This window comes from Ochotona princeps, chromosome 5, assembly GCF_030435755.1.
Source record: "Ochotona princeps isolate mOchPri1 chromosome 5, mOchPri1.hap1, whole genome shotgun sequence".
In the NCBI taxonomy this organism is placed as follows: Eukaryota; Metazoa; Chordata; class Mammalia; order Lagomorpha; family Ochotonidae; genus Ochotona; species Ochotona princeps.
This window is the reverse complement of record NC_080836.1, coordinates 82,486,166-82,503,397: the sequence shown is the minus strand read 5'-3', so window position 1 is coordinate 82,503,397 and position 17,232 is coordinate 82,486,166. Positions and strand designations below refer to the sequence as shown.

General features: G+C 41.4%; 1 protein-coding gene across 1 annotated transcript in view; it reads left to right on the top strand.

Moving 5' to 3' along the window:
- PLEKHM3 (pleckstrin homology domain containing M3) overlaps positions 1-17,232 on the top strand; it is a 212,803-nt gene that overhangs the window by 18,131 nt on the left and 177,440 nt on the right. The window lies entirely within an intron of this gene.

Here is a 17,232-nt window from a genome sequence, read left to right as displayed (position 1 = left end):
ACATTGGGAGTAAAGGAGAGATGGTTTCCTGTGTTCTCTGTCTAGAGCTGAAGAGAGGAATCTTTGGAATCTGTTCCTCATCTGCCACATGGATTGCAGCTGAAGCCACAGGAATGGAGAGGATTGCCCCGTGGGAGGGTGGGAGAGGAACTAGGGTCATGGGTAAAATGGGGGAATATCCATAGTTACGATATGTGGCCAAGAAGGAGCCCATAGAGGGGAGTGAGAGGAGCATCTAGGGAGGAAAGAGAAATACTGCAAGAGAGCTTGTGGGTGGATTCATGAAGGACGCATGTTCAGTAGGTCAGATGCTGCTGTGTGGTTGGTCAGTGGCTGAGTGTAAAATCCCCTGAGTTTAACAACAAGAACATTGTTGGTGTTTTTTTGTTTTCTGTGAGGTTTCTGAATGGACAGTATGGAGTGAGACATGGTTTCTTAAAGAAGAACTAGAGAGAGGGAGCAAAGTATTTTATCTCTAGAGGAACTTGAGAGGCAAAAGAGGACTTTGTTGCTTCTGCTCTGTGGTTCTCTCTGAATCATCAAGCAGTGCTGCACCCCCGGGTCTCTGCATTCCAAGGCCATCGGAAGGGCGGAGGTGCAGTGGCACTTGCTGCATCCAACAACTCAAGAGGGAGTCTTGATTGAAACCTTATCTCAGAGCTTCTGAAGCTGAATGCTGTCACCACTCTCTTCACTGGTTAGTTTATAATGAAAAAAGGTCAAAGGAAATGTGGTGGCCCCTTCTTTTATTTTTTTTTTCTGGAAACCATATATATACCTATAGGATCCTGTACCCTGCTTTGGAGTTCACAGAGTACTACAGTATGTTCTTTTATTTGTGCTTCAGAATGACTATTATTAAAGATGAGATAGGTGTCCATATTGGCCCTAAATCTCAAAGTAGCTGAAACTCAAGTTCAAGTAAGTGGCTTGCCCAGAATTACGCTTCTGCTAGAGTGGTGTGTGAAGATAGAAACTGGGGTCTTCTCTTGTCAGGTCATATGGTCAAAAATGGCCAATATGATTTCTGTATTTCCATAGTTGTGGTCATATGAAACCTGTACAAGTATTCTTTTAGTAGCTTTAAGAAAGAAAACTAAAGATTATAGGTCAGTTTCATTTTGTTTGGACCCATATACATTAACATTGGCACCCCCTCCCAAACATTCAAGGTGGTGGCAATTATTGAAGCATGCATTTATGTTTAAAATATGTTTGAATCATCTCCAGTAACATCCAATTTTAAAATGTTTCTTTTAATTCTTTTGCCAGAAGCACTTGTTTGCACATTCTTTTAAGCAAACATTTTTACAAAGGTTTCTGTTTGTTAGCTAAGTGAAAAATGATGTCTTAGAGAACATTAGTAAAAAAGTTTGGGCAATTAGGGCTAGGTAAACATTTGCAAAAGTGCTTGTTTAGCCAAAATGAAGCCACAGGTATCATACTCTTGCAAACATTCCAAGTAATGTATATTAGAGCATTTGGTTGGACAGTGACTTTGACTCCATTTGTTCAGGGACCTCTGGTGCCTTTTCCTTCCAGAACTTAAGAGTGACGCAAAAGTACTACAGAGGTTTTTGGTTTTTAAAACTTTTGTTGGGTCCGGAGCAGTAGCCTAGCGGCTAAAGTCCTGACCTTGCACATTTTGGGATCCCATATGGACGCTAGTTCTAATCCCGGCAGCCCTGCTTCCCATCCAGCTCCCTGCTTTTGGCCTGGGAAAGCAGTCGAGGACAGCCCAAAGCCTTGGTATCCTGCACCTGTGTAGGAGACCAGAAACAGGCTCTGGGCTCCTGGCTTCAGATTGACGCAGCTTGGGCCATTGCCGCCATTTGGGGAGTGAATCAACAGACAGAAGACCTTCCTCTCTGTCTCTCCTCCTCTCTGTATATCTGATTTTCTAATAAAAAATAAAATAAATATTAAAAAAATTTTGTTTTTATTTTTGATAATATTTACATAGTTGATCAGGATGGGAAGGATTGAGGGTTAGCGAAAAGTGGGTATAATCATTGTTTCCAAATTTTCTATTTCTTCCTCCTGTATCTGGGGAAAAGAGGGAAATAAGGGGAGAAGTCATACCCAGCATCCCAACCACCCTAGCACTCAGTGATCAACCCAGGGTCCCCAATACAGCAGATGCTCCAAGGGTTCTGCCTAGGTGATTTTGTTATGAAATGCTGTGACTCTTGCCGATCCAAGGATAACGAACCCCTTCCAATGTCCATCGGTTGACATAGTTGAACTTAGAGTCTCCATTTGCCCAGATATTTTCTGTCATCATTTGGCTGGGATAGTTATCCAATTTGTTCTATCCTCCTTCCTCTGCTGTGGTACCAGATGTACTCTGCAGGCCCATATGGGTTGCCATATCTTCTAGGCCAGCCATCCACTGCTCTGTCTTTTCCACTAAGGAGACCCTGCTCCGACACATGAACTCCACGGTCAGACCACCAATCCTAGATGTGAGACCCCAGGCCCTCACACGCCCCCACCTGTGCCATCGCCAGACTCATGCAAGCCCCACATCAGATTTCCATAAGTGTGCCGCAGTGTTTCCCCCCATGCCACTGGTACCCTCGGCTACCCGATGAAGATCCCACGGTACCCCCTGCCCCCAGGGCTCACAGACCCAGCATCTACCATACAGGTGTGTTTTTGTTGGTTTTGTTGTTGTTAGAGTAATTTTATAAACTAAGTATAAAGAGGGTACTTAGCATTTAACTCTCTGGGTCATGAGATTAACAAAGACTGAAAAATAAATTTTAGATGCAGATGTGGTGCAGCAGGTTGAAGTGATGCTTGGGACACCTGCATCCCTTATCGAAGAATCTGGTTCAAGTCTTGACTCTTCCACTTTGAGGCAGATGATGATGGCCCAAGTACTTGGGTCCCTTCCACTCATTTGGGACATCTAGACTAAGTTCTTGGCCCATGGTGTTGCAGTTATTTGGGGGAACGTAGCAGTAGATGGAAAAATCTCACTCCTCTGTCACTTTACTTTTCAAGTAAATGATTTTTTAAAATCTTAAATAAAGTAAACACTAAAATCAGTCATTGTGGTGTAGTGGGTTGAGCCACTGTTTGGGACATCCATTTCTCATGTCTGATTGAGTGCCTGGGTTCAAGTCCTGTCTCTGCTTTGAATCCCATTTTTTTGTTAATGCTTCTGGGAGGTAGCAGATGATGACCCAAGTACTTGGGTTCCTGCCACTCCCATGGGAAATTTGAATGGAGTTTCTGGTTCTTGGCTTTGGCCTGGCTCAGACCTAGCTATTGGGGGCCCTTTGGGAGTGAATCTTCAGGAGGAAGCTCGCTCTCTATCTCTTCTGCTTTGCCTCTCAAGCAAATAAAATAATAATAAAGACAAACTACTTCAAATGAATAAATAAAAATGTTAAAGTTGCTGTTATTTATCACTAAAATTCAAAATATTCAGTTAATTTTTCTGAATGTCCTATGGGATTATACATTATAGAATCCTATTGGCATTCATTGACCATAATACCTTAGACCAAGTTACTCCATCTCTTTAAATTTAAATTTACTTCTCTGTGAAATGGTAATAATAATAATAATAGCAACTCTCTGATAGGGTTGTTGTGAGAACTTAACAATATAATATGATAAAGGTCTTGACCCAGTATCTTCTCTTTAGGAAGTTCTCAATAAATATTAGCTATGAGTTTTTCTCCTTGGCTTAGGAGTTTAAAGAACAATATTTTGTTTTGCAACATTTCATTGAATGCATCATTCCACATGTAACGTCTGTCCATTGAAGGGGGGAGGCTCTGTAGGACATTTTAAGAGTTTAGTTCAGTGGTCATAGTCCCTAACGATGGGCAGATGTTTGAATCTCCTCTTTCATATGCTTATACTCCTAATATCAGATCAAAACAATCATGAATCAATCATAACCCAGAATTCAACTCCAGAGCATTCATAAATGGCAGAATTGTATAAAAATCTATTCCAATACTATTGGAATAGTTCATAATAAAAGAAAGTTAAACAGATTTGGGGTGTGAAATGTAGTTCCTACTCTTCTTATCTTTTATTCTTTGTGAAATTGTCTTCCGTTGCATAGGATGGGCTGAGATTTTTCCTGCCTTCATGTATTCATGATTAAGTACAAGGACTCACTGTGTTATTTTGCCTTATCTTGTGCTTATCTTTGAGGGTCAGAGACAGTGTTTTGTCTGTCTTTCCCAGCCTTGCTTGTTTCCTGATAAATTGGGAAGAAGTTGATTGGTAGCAAAGGTTATTGTCACAGATTCAATCCGAAAGTGAGGGAGGGGTCGTGGATACAGCCCATCACCTTTCAGTGTGTCTCATAAAAGGTTGGTCAGCTCTGTTTATACCTGTCATCAGACTGGTACTCATGGGAGTCTGTTTAATACAAACACTGGCCCCTTTTTACCATGCTTAGGAAAGAGAAAAAAATGCCCATAGAATCTAATTGCGAAATGTGCTAATCCATAAACTGATTATTGCTTTGAAGAGTAAGGTTAACTATTCCCCCCTGTCAGTTGCCTATGGAGTTAAAGTCAACAGGAAATGAGGCAGTTATTCATTTAGCATAGCTTTCTAGCCACCCAGTAAAGGCCTGTGTTGGACTGGATGGTTTTGTGAGTCAGAGTCTGGGCAGCTTGTGAAGGCCTTTGCATTATTTCCACAGGTGCAGTTGTTGGTCCATGTAGCTCACCTCATGGGCAACCTTTGAAGCTGTTACTGTAGGTTGGTGACTTCTGCCAGAGTAGCATCACTTCCAAGGAAGGTACCGTTGGTTTTATATGTTGTTTCCTTTCTCTTTGATGTCTTTCAACTGAAGTCATCTCTGTTTTTATATCATTTTCATTTCATTGTATTTTGTTACATTAGAATTTTTATTCTTCCTTGATTAGTACTGATTCCTATTTTATTTGCATATTCTCTTTTATATACTGCTATTAAGGCTTTTTTTTTTTTTTTTTTGAGATTGCTTTTGTCTGTTTAGGCACTAGCAATTAAGCTAGTTATCAGTTGTGTTTTATGTCCATAGTATTTAAGATACTGCTTAGGTACTTGGTCCATCCCCAGTAACTCTCACTGGGTATAAATGTGTAGGTAGAAATGAACTAGCCTCTCATAAGAATAATCACCTGGTTACCTTTTATGAAGAATTTTCACATATGTTACCTCCATTTGTGTTTCTCAGAACTCAATGCTTTCTCTCTCTCTCTCTCTCTCTCTCTCTCTCTCTTTCTCTCTCTCTCTTTCTCTCTCTCTCTCTCTCTTTCCCTCTGTGGGTGGGGCAGACATCTGCAGGATTTACATTGTGGATAAGGAGGACCCATAGGGCCTGAGGAAGCCTGACGAGCTGGATGCCATTCTATTGGGAAGGTAGTGTGGGATACGAACCCTTCCCAGTGTCAGAAACAGAGGGTTATCCTGCCTCTGTCCCACTGAAAAACTTAATACCCAGGCTGAGTGGCACGTCATTGGATTCAACCTGCGGCTTGTTTATGATTCTGCAAACATCAGGGCCCCTCCGAGACTGAGGCTGATTTTAAAGTTAAACTTGGGTGGCCCACAGGATTCAGTAATTAGGATTTCAGGAACAACTATATCTTCCCTACGGGACTTTTAACTGAAAATATGAGTCATCTTGGCTTCTCTAGCGTCACCTTTAAAATAGCCCTACTGCTTTACTCATCTCTTTCTTTTTTGAAACTGTATTTAAGTATTTATTTAAAAGCACATCAAGCACTTTATAAACCAAATATACTGTAAGCCATGCATGTAAAATATTATTGCTTTTTAAAGATTTGTTTATTTTTATTGGAAAGGCAGATTTATAGAGAGGAGAGACTAAGATTGTTCAGTCCACTGGTTCGCTTCCCAAGTGGCCGCAATGGCTGGAGCTGAACTGATCCAAAGCCAGAAGCCAGGAGCTTCTTCCGGGTTTCTCATGTGGGTGCAGGATCCCAAGGCTTTGGGCCATCCTTAACTGCTTTCCCAAGCCACAAGCAGGCATCTGAAAGGGAAGTGGAGCATCCAGGACATGAATCGGCATCTAAATGGAATACCGGCAGATGTAAGGCGAGGATTTAGCCACTAGGCTATCATGCCGGGCCCAAATATTATTGTCAGTGAAACCAAGTAATTGATTCCTCAGGTTATCTCAACTTCAGATTTATGAGAAAAATGGGTGAAACTCAGTCCTGTATTAGATTTGAATCATTCCAGCTTGAGCAGTCACATGGTCTAAACAGTCACATGGCTGATAATCTTTCAGTCAGAAGCTCCCTTTTTGGATATCTTACATTCTTGGGTCTCACTGTACATCTTTGTTACACTGGTGGCTGCTGGCTGTTGGGCATTCAGCCCATGAAGCTGGTGAGGCTTCCATGGCACCTGCATAAATCTATCTACTTACTTTGTGTTGCACTTGGGAGTTGACATGGAACAACACGGTCTTCTTCACTCCAGTTCCAGAATGAAGATATCTGTGTGGCACTCTTGTTTCCTTTTTAAATCACCATTCCCTGACCATGGAGGCCAAGGGAGATGGAAAAAATCAAGTCTGCATTTTTAGACACTTACATAACTGAAATGTGTGCCTGTCTGCTTTGTTTCTAGGAGCAGCATATACTGGAACTCTGGTGGTTTTATGAAACTGGACTTTCCAACCAGAAACTTTGGCTTCCCAATCCAGTGGTTGAAACGGGCATAATAACATTCCTGTCTTTGGTAGAAAAGCCACCTGAGAATGAAGTGCCATACTTATATTTAGTTTGGCTTTTTGGGAAAACATCTCTAGGCATCTAATGTCTCAATAATTTTGCAGGTGGCAAACAGGAAGTGAGTGCAGGGCTGTACTGAAAAAGCTTTAAATTGGTTGAGGTATTTCAGAAGGACATCTCATTACTTATATTAGCAAGAGCTTGAGCTCTGAGTCATTGGAAAATGAGACCAACCAAGTTGCTGATATTATAGTAGTTTGCAAAATGATTCCTGAGTGCATAGGTACATTTTTTTTTTCTAAAAAAAGTCTGAGTAAGGTCTTTGCCATCTGATCTTTACCAGACTATTCTTTCCCTCTTTATGCTTTGCTATTTTTTTAAGACTTGGTATCAACAGCTAGGAAGCTTATTTATCAAGAAAAAAATTTAAAACTTGGATTAACAAAAATGTATTGTAAAGTGAGTCAAATTTTCCTTAAATGACCTAACGAACAATACAAATAAACTTTTGCCAGAACTTCAGAATATAAGATTGTTTATGTATTTGCACATATCAATACTTAAACATTATGCTCTTTATTCAGTTATCATTGAACAAGTATATACCCATTGTGGACTAGACAACAGTTGTAGGTCATATGAATGCTGCAGAGTTGCCTCTATCAATTGCTATAAGCTCAGGTGAATACATGGCCTCAGCCAAATAGCTTGGCATCTGTAAGGTCGAGACCACCAGGGGGAAAACAACCTCTGTGGATGAGAGGCCTTTAGTGGGTGGAAGTCTGTTTTGGGGCCTTTTCTCAGCACAACGGAGAGTCAAAGAGAAAGTGGGGAACCGTGGAATGAAAAGGCACAGGCAAATAAGGCGCATAAAGAAGGATGCAGGAAGCTTTTATACCCGTCCTGAGTGGAAACCGGAGTGGGTGCCAGCTCAGGTCCTTATTAGGAGAGGAAATGCCGCGTCATTGGTCCGGCAGGGTTCTGCAGCCCTGGTGACTTGCTGGGTCTACACTCCCTCTTCCGGGTCTGGGTCCTACAGGAGGTCCATTGTATCTTACACAACCACCACCCACCTGCATAGCTGCAGTAACCATCAGCATCTTTGAGCATCAGTTACCTTATTTATAAAATAAGAATGAGAGGGGATGGTGCTGGCTAGTTAAGCTTCTGTCTGCAGCACTGGATTCCCATAAGGACACCAGTTCAATTCCTGGCTATTCCATTTCCAATCCAGCTACCTGCTAATATGCCTGGGAAAGCAGTGGATTCTGGGTCAACTCTTTGAGCTGCTGAACCCACCTAGGAGGCCTGGGGGAAGAGGCTGCTGGGTTTGGCCTGGCCCCACCCTGGCCTTTGCAACAATTTCGGAGTTGAACTAGTGGATGGAAGATTTTTCTGTCTCCCTCTCTCCCTCGGTAACTCTGCCTTTAAAATAAATAAAATATATGTCTTTTTTTAAAAAAAGAATATAATAGCAATCATATCATATATCGTGAAGCTTAGAGCAGTGAAGTACCAAGTAACAAACCTGGCGTTAGACAGACTTTTACATAAGTTGTTGTTCAGAGAGAATAGGCAGCTTGTAATATATGTTTATGATGTAGGAGTGGGCCCAAAGACATTCTGTGGCAGTTTAAAGAAAGAACAGACCAGATCAGAATACTGATCAAAGGAAACTTATGGAAGATGAAGCATTTAAGCTGGGTTTGAAGAGTAGATAGAATTTCAGTAGATAGAGGTGGGGAGGGAGTGTCTTGGGCAGCTGCAGGCAAATGCTTGAGGTTGGAAAGGCATAAAAAGTTTTGCCATATGTGATTTTTTTTCTTTTTTTTTAAAGATTTATTTATTTAGTAAAAGTCATAGGTACAGAGAGGCAGATCTCCCGTTTGATGATTCATTCACCAAAGGATTATGCTGGCTGGGCTAGGCAAGACTGAAGTCAGGAGCTTAAAACCCTGTTTAGGTCTTCCACATAAGTGACAGGGTCCAAGATCCTGTGCCATCTTCTGTACTTTCCCAGGCACGTAGCAAGAAACTCATTAAGCCTGGATCAGAAGTGGGACAACCAGAATCCAAACTAGTGTCCATGTGGGATGCTGGCATTGCAGGCAACAACTCAACACGTTGCACCACAATCTCATTCCCCATGGCATAAAATTTGAGCTATAACATTTCAGTTGGAAGAAAAAGAGTGTATGTATAGAAGAAAATGCAGTGCTGGACAGACAAGCAAGGACAGTATTATGAGCGGCCTAGAACATCAACTTTGAGTTGAATCTTGTCATCAGTAGGAGCTTCAGTGAAGTTTTATTTACTGCTGTTTTCCCAACACCTAGGCTTTCATGAAAACTCAGTGAATGTTTACTGAGTAAAAACAGAGTATGAATTTAGGTAAACTGAACTTAATTTGACTCTGAGATAGCCAAATAGAAATGTCCTACATTTATTTGGGAACATAGGACAAGTACTCAGACCTGAGACTGATACTGAAAGTAGAATTTTGAGCAGCATGAATATAAAACAGATTATTTAAGTTGTAAGTGGTGGCCACATTGTCTTAGGAAGAACGTGTAGCTGTAGTTAAAAAACAGAGCTCTAGTAATGCCCCAAATTGGTGAAGAGGCCAATGAGGGAGAGAGGAAGATGACGCATATGGTGATCATCCTGGAAAGAAATTTCACAGAGGAGCTGGTTCACACATTCACACACTCAAAGAGGGCAAGGACTTTGGAAAACACTGAGTATGCATAATGAGCAGGTCACTAGATGGTTGTAGATGAAAAGCATATTTAGGGGAGCCTTGTGCCAGGTTCTAGGGTATAGATAATAGATATAACCTTTCCTGGAACAATCTTTCTTCTTTTTCACAAGTTTAGTACTGGTTGTTTGGAGCATATGTTTTAAAAAGGCAATGTGCCCAATGTGTTCTTGGTTCCTATTAAATATTGGACCAAGACATGTTTGTTGATTTATATTTTCTGAGCTGTGAGATCTTAACTGATTTTTGTTTTTCATTTCATTATCTGTCAGTACTTCCTTGGTGTTTATGACTATTTATTACTTAGGAAACAGAAAAGACACTGTACTAGCTAAGGTGGAGAGGTAGAGAGAGTGAATCTTTCATCCACTGGTTCACTCTTTAAAGGCTGAGAACCACTGGGGCTGGACAGAACCAAAGCTGGGAGCCTGAAACTCCATCCAGGTTGACTGGATGGCAGTAATTCAAGTATCTGCTGTCTCCCAGGTGCCATTAGGGGATCCAGCATCACAAACATTGAACTCAACTCATTATGCCACAGTGCCAGCCCCCAGTTATGGTTTTTGAAAGGTGTGTTTCTGATGTATTGTTTGGCCGTACCCTTTTACTGATATTTGGATGTAATGTAACCACTTACTGTCACCTCCAAGCCTTGGAAACATGCACCTATGTTTTTAGCTGCCTACCTCATCTGGGAGCCCCCGAGCCTCTTTTCCTAGCTCACCCTGCCTCTCTGTCCCTAGGAGCTGTTTGGGACATGCCCGGGCTCTCTTAGCTTACTGATGTTATCTTCATAACAAAGCACCAAACACACACACAAAAAATAAGTTTCTCTTGTAACCTTATGGTCCAGAAAGGTCATTTGACTACAGTCAGATCCTCTTGTGGTTGATGTTTTACATTATGTCACTCTTAGAAAATTCTCTGTCAGCACAGCCTTAACCAAAGAGAAGAACATGTGAGAACCATGAGGGCAGACCATCCTTGGAATCAGCCTTACTTCTTGTTTTTGAAAATGTCCTGACAGAAACAAGTTGTTCCAGGTGTCTTTGGCATTGCAGTTTCCTTCCCAGTTTCTAAAACTACACGGCCCTGGACACTCCCAACATTCATTAAATTCTGATTTCGAGTCATTTAGTCAAGGGAGGAAATTAGTGCTTGGGAGCACATAGCATCTCTGTGTGGGGCCAGGCTCCTGTCATTAATCATATCTGCCTGTGCCTCTATGTGGAGGGACTACTGTGTTCATCTTATTGAAAATGTAGACAGAAGATTTATTTGTTAGAAATAGCAATGCACTGCTTCTGCATACTTTTATGCTTTTTTGATGCATGCATGGGATTCTTTGGGTTGAGTTTTTTTCTTGCCATACTGACAAATGAACTACTAATTCTCGCTTTAAATAGGGGAAATGTGAGGATACTCCAAAAAGTTCATGGAAATGGCTGGCATTGTGTTGTAGGAAGTTAAGCTTCTGTTTGTGATAGTGGTATTAACATCAGAGTTTGAGTCCCAACTGCTCCACTTTCCATTCTAGCTTCCTGCTGATGTGCCTGGAAAGGCACCAGAAGGTGACCCAGGTACTTGGGTTCCTTCCACCTGTGTGGGAGACCAGGATGAATTTCTCCCTCTATTTTTTTTTTTTTTTAGATTTACTGAATTTTTTAATAGGAAAGTCAGATTTACAGAAAGAAGAGACAGAGAAGGATCGTCCATCCATAGGTTCACTCCCCAAGTGGCCATAATGGCCAGAACTGAGACAATCTCAAACTAGGAGCCAGGAGACTTTTCCAGGTCTCCCATGCAGGTGCAGAGTCCCAAGGCTTTGGGCCATCATCTACTGCTTTCCCCGGCCACAAGCATGGAGATGGAAGGGAAGTGGACAGCTGGGACATGAACTAGTGCCTGTATGGAATCCCAACACATGCAAGGCAAGGATTTTAGCCTTGGACTACCGCGTTGGACCTCAGGATGGACTTCTTGTTTCCTGGCTTCAAGTTTGCCCAGCCCTGGCTGTTGCAGCCATTTGATAGTGAGCCCAAAAGAAAAATCTGTGATCTTGCTCTCCTTCTATTACTTTGCAATTCAAATAATTAAATCTTTTTTTAAAAAAAATCTTCATGGAAAAATTTGTGTTACCAAAAACCTGCTTACATTTTAAAAAATTTGTGTCAAGGTAAACTTACTTTTTTGAAACAATTTACTTGAAAGGCATAGAGACAGAGAGATTGCCCATATTCTACTCAACTCCATAAACTCCCCCACAACAACCAGGGCTGAGCCAGGAGCCTGGGACTCAATCCAGGTTTCCTATGTGGGTGGCAGAAACACAAGAACTTGAGCTCTCACCTGTTGCCTCCTAGAGTCTGCATTGACAGGAAGATGGAATGGAAAGTAGAGGCAGGGCTTGAGGATTCCGTTTGCATCCAGTGCCACTATCCAAGTGCTTTTTGTTTTGTTTTTAGTTTGAGAGGCAGAGAAAGAAACAGGGAGAGAGAGAGACAGCACATGAGAAAGAGCTCTCCTATCCACTGATTCCCTCGTTAAACACATACAACAGCAGGAACTGAACCAGGCTGAGGTGGGGAGTCAGCAACTCATTCTGGGTCTGCCAAGTTGGTAGAGGGACCCAAATACTTCAGCCAATACCTGCTACTTCCCAGGATCCACATTAGCAGGAAGCTTAGATTGGGAGTGGAAACAGGACTCAAACCTATACACTCTGGTATAGGATGCAGGTGGTATGGGATGCAGGCCTCTTAACTGCATCTAAACTTACTTTTTAATTCTTTTTTCCATGAACTTTCTGAAATCCTCTTAATTATCTTTTTACAGAAAGAATATTTTATATAAATATAGGATAAGATGTCTATAGGTAACTGAGATTGGCTGAAAAGTGGTGTAACCAAATCCTGGTGGTTGGTTGCTGAGTTTGTCCTTTGGGGGCTGACAAATCAAGGAGAAGCCAGGTTGTTGGATGGATGAAGTTTAACAGATTGCTCCCTAATTATATGGCACTGTACATTTTTAAAGACATGTGTAAACAGCTACCTGGTGCAAAGCAATTCGATATTAGCAACTTTATTGGATACAGGTGAGTAAGACACCCAATGGTTAGAGAGTATGCCAGAAGCCACCCAGCAAATGTGCGGCAGAGCTAGATTTAGAACATGGCCAACTAGCTCCAGGTCTCCAGTTTTGTGCTGGGACAGTCATACCACACTCACATACTGAAATGGGCATTATTAGAGGAAGATACCCATCATATTTTGACCTATTTGAGTTTGCTATTCTTTTTAATTAAGTTAATTTTACAACTAAATTAGGGAATGGATATTGATGCAACAGATCAGACACCCACATCCTCTATCGGAGTGCCTGGGTTTGAGTTCCCGCTGTGCTTCCTATCTGTCTTCCTGCGAATGCACATCCTGGGAGACAGCAGGTGATGGCACACGTGCTTAGATGTCTGCCACTCACGTGGGACACTCATGGAGTTCTTGGCTCCTGGCTTCGTCCTGGCCTAGACCTGGCTGTTGCCAGTACTGGGGAGTAAACTAAATGACTGGAAGATCGTATGTTCTTTCTTTCTCTCGCTCTCTCATTTTGCCTTTCAAATAAAATAAATACTTTTTTTAAAACTTAGAAAATGTGGCAAATTAGTACTTAGTTATAGAGACTAAACTTTGAGTCTCATAACGTAAAGGGCTGCAGAGCCCAGGGAAAAAGTGAAATTCCAGAAATGGTAGGTTCAAATGGAAGCCAACCTACAGAAGACGTTGTATAGGGATGTAAGTAAGATACTGTGTGTGCTGTGGGGTAACTCAGAACTTAGAGTGAAATTTAGAGATTGGCTGATTGCTTCCATTCACTATGGCACACCCAGGATGCTCAGAGCCTGAGAAATTGGAAAAGCTTCCCTAACTTGCACAAAAGCATGGAAGAGTAAAGTGACAAGGTGAGCATTGATTAAGAACCACAAACTGGAGTAGCCGGTAGATCATGGGGGACAGTGAATGTCATGCAAAGAAATAATAATGCATTTACTCAGCATACGTCTATTAGGAAGGGACCTTATACTACAAGTTAAGCCTCTATTTGAGACACCCCTATCTCATGCTGGAGTGTTAGGAGTGGATTCTCCCATTCCAATACCTTCAGTCCAGCTTCCTGTTAATATGCCTGAGAAAGCAGCAGGTAGTGGCTCTGATATTGGATCCTGCCATCTGCAAGGGGGACACAGATACTGAAGACAAGTTAGTGGCACCTGGCTCAACTCTTGACTGTTGCAGGCATTTGTGAAATCACAGAATGGAGGAGAGTCTCTCTCTGTCTCTCTCTCTCTCTCTGTCTACATCTTAAGGACTCTTATTTGTTTGGAAGGCAAAGTGACAAAGACTGCTTTATTGTCTTTTTAGTGCCTTATTACTGATCTCTGTACTCAGGGACATACTAGTGAACAGTTAACAAATTCCTGGCCTCATAGAGCTTGTATTTGAGTGGGGGGAAAGAAGCCCTGAACATTAAATAACTTAAGTCATATGTTAGAATATGGTAAATGCTTAAGCGAAAAGACTGCTTCCAGCCAGGTGATCTTAGCAGGAATAGTACTAAATCAGGTTGCTAATGCGTACCCTCTGTGTGATATGGTGAGAACCCACTTCACCTCTGTAGGCTTCCTCTCAAAAACATGTGGCCTAGTCTAATCATAAACAAAGCATCAAATCAATTCCAAATGAGGGATAGTCTATAAACTTCCTGATCAGTATTCCCTAAAACTATCAAGGTCATCAAAAACTGGAAGATGCTGTCACAGCCAAGAGGCAACAGCCAGAAGTCACATGGAATCCATTGTAGGATCCTGGAATAGAAAAAGGACATTAGAAAAAAACTGAGGAAATCTGAATGAAATATGGACTTGTTAGAAATGTCTGGATAGTGCCCTGCATAATAGCATAATGGCTAAATCCTCACATAGCATCTACCAGGATCCTAGCTGGATGCTGGTTCATATCCCAGTTGTTCTACTTCCCATCCAGCTCCCTGCTTGTAGCCTGGCAAAGTAGTCAAAGATAGCCCAAAGCCTTGGAACCATGCATCTGTGTGGGAGACCCAGAGGAGGCTCTTGGCTCCTGGTTTCAGAACGGCTTAGCTCTGACCATTGCAGCCACTTAGGGAGTGAACCAGTGGATGGAAGAACTTTCTCTCTGTATCTCCTTCTCTTTGTATATCTTCCTTTCCAATAGAAAAAAATAATGAATTTTAAAAACAAAAAAATCTGTATGTTTGCTCATTAGTTGTGACAACTATACCACAATAATGTGAGATGTTGCTGGGTGTCGGGTATACAGAAACTCTCTGTTCTAGTTTTGTAGTAATTCTGTAGACCTAAAATTGCTCTAAAATGAAAAGTTCTCTCTCTTTTAAAAAATTTGTTTCATTGGAAAGTCAGATTTATAGAGAGAAAGAGAGACAGAAAGAATTTCTGTTCACTGATTCATTACCCAAGTGGTCACAATGGCTTGGAACTGAGCCAATCTGAAGCCAGGAGCCAGGAACTTCTTCTGTGTCTCCCACACGAGTGCAGGGTCCCAAGGCTTTGGGGATGTCCTCTACTGCTTTCCCAGGCCATAACCATGGAATTGGATGGGAAGTGGAGCAGCTGGATATGAACCGTGGCCATATGGGATCCCCAGCATACAAGGTGAGGACTTTAGCTGCTAGACTATTGCACTGGGCCCAAACTTCACTTTTTTTTTTTTTTTTTTTTGAAGAGCAAGAATCCAGGGCAGATATGTCATACTTCCGTTTTTATAAGATAAGCTTGATTGTCATATATTCCGTAAGTCAGTTCAAGCTCTTGTCCGCATCTTATGAGGGAATGGTGGTGGATCTTGACTGTGGTTGCATAGAGCTTTTCAAGTCACAGATCGGTAACAGCAGTTCAAAGGTGGCCACCATGTGTAGAATTTAATGGCCTTCTCCTAAATAGGAAAATCTTTCTTCTTCTCAACTAGACACCCAGGAGGATATTAAAAAAATGTAACTTAGCACTGATTTTAAGAACATGTATTAAAAACTAAGCCTCACCTGGCTTTCTGTAAGTGTTCTGTGGTGTTCTCACCACTTTCTGTGGTGTTCTGTAAGGCATCCCCATGTTGTAAAACATTCTGTCATGCTAATATGTTGTCATTTTAAATATGGAAATCTTGGTAAGACTCACTGGGAAAGGAGTTTAAACAGTCACTTAGAAACATTGACTGGCTTGGTGCCTGGATAAATAGCCAATACAAAGGTCCTGTGGTGAACACGTGTCTGCACGTTTGAGAACAATGTGAAAGTGCATGTGGGACCTTTCAGATTCTCAGGGCCTCGATGTCCTTTTTGTGAAAGTGTGGGGTTGAAAGGGTGATCTCAAAGGAAAGGTCACATCCTTGTCTGATGGCTTATGGTTTTAGACTGTGAGAAAGAAGTATTCTACAAGCCAGCAGTGCTGGGCCTCAGTGGTCATGTGCTTACAACAGCCTCTGAGCCCAAGGAAAGAATACAGAAAATGTAGTCCCACATATTCCAGTAAGTCAAAACAGGAAGGAAGGAAGGATCTCTTTGGGGGCATTTACTTTCACTTTAGCGTATCAAAGACTGAAGTTGAAACACTGGAAGGGATCATATGATCATAACTTATTGCTCCACGCCTTGATACCTCGTCTATAAAATGAGAAGCATATACTTTCTGTTGATATGAAATTATAGTAAAGAAAGAACTGAAAGGCTTTTGTTTGTTTTTTAAAGATTTATTTATTTTTATTGGAAAGGCAGATTTACATGGAGAATGAGGACAGAGAGAAAGATCTTCTGTCTGCTGGTTCACTCCTCAAGTGACTGCAATGGTCAGAGCTGATCCAAAACCCAGGAGCCAGGAGCTTCTTCTGGGTCTCCCACATGAACACAGGGTCTCTAGGCTTTGGGCCACCCTCTACTGCTTTCCCAGGACACAAGCAGGAAGCTGGATGGGAAATGGGGCTGCCAGGACATGAACTGGTGCTGATATGGGATCTCAGCAGATGCAAGGTGAAGACTTTAGTCACTAGGCCACTGTGCTGGGCCCAGAACTGAAGGTTTTAATATGTATTGTGTATTTCTCTTTCTCAGTTTCTGGTATTCTGGATGAGATTGAAAAAAAATCCTGTTTCAAATTTAAAGACATACTTAAAACTCCATTACACAGTTTATGATTCCGAGGGCTTAACTTTAGACTCAGGGAAAAAAAGAGGAAAACCTTTTTGTAACTAGTAAAATTATATGAAGAAGTAACATAATAACATCAAAACATACAAAAACTGGAAAATGTGTAGTACTTCTCACTTCCCAAGAGAGGAGGTCAACTACAGAGCTCTTGTGAGTGACAGCCTTCCTTGAGAGTTCTGAAAGGAAGGTCTGCGTGTATTAATCCAGTTGACACGCATTAGACACACACTGAAAATGGGTGCTATTGATTAAATATAATAATTTGATTACCTAAAGTTTCACTAACCATGAACATAACAAACTTATTTCTTTAAAGAAATCAGTCTGTTTGCCTTTGAAATAACATAATAATATTGCAAAATTTCCTAGTTTTACATACTGCTACTATGGAGGAGAAGGCCCTTGTCTATTTGTCATATTTGTTGGTAAAGGTACAAAACAGTAAATTATTGTCAGGCACTTCAAATGTGACTCATGTAACTGAGGAACTTGGATTTTAGT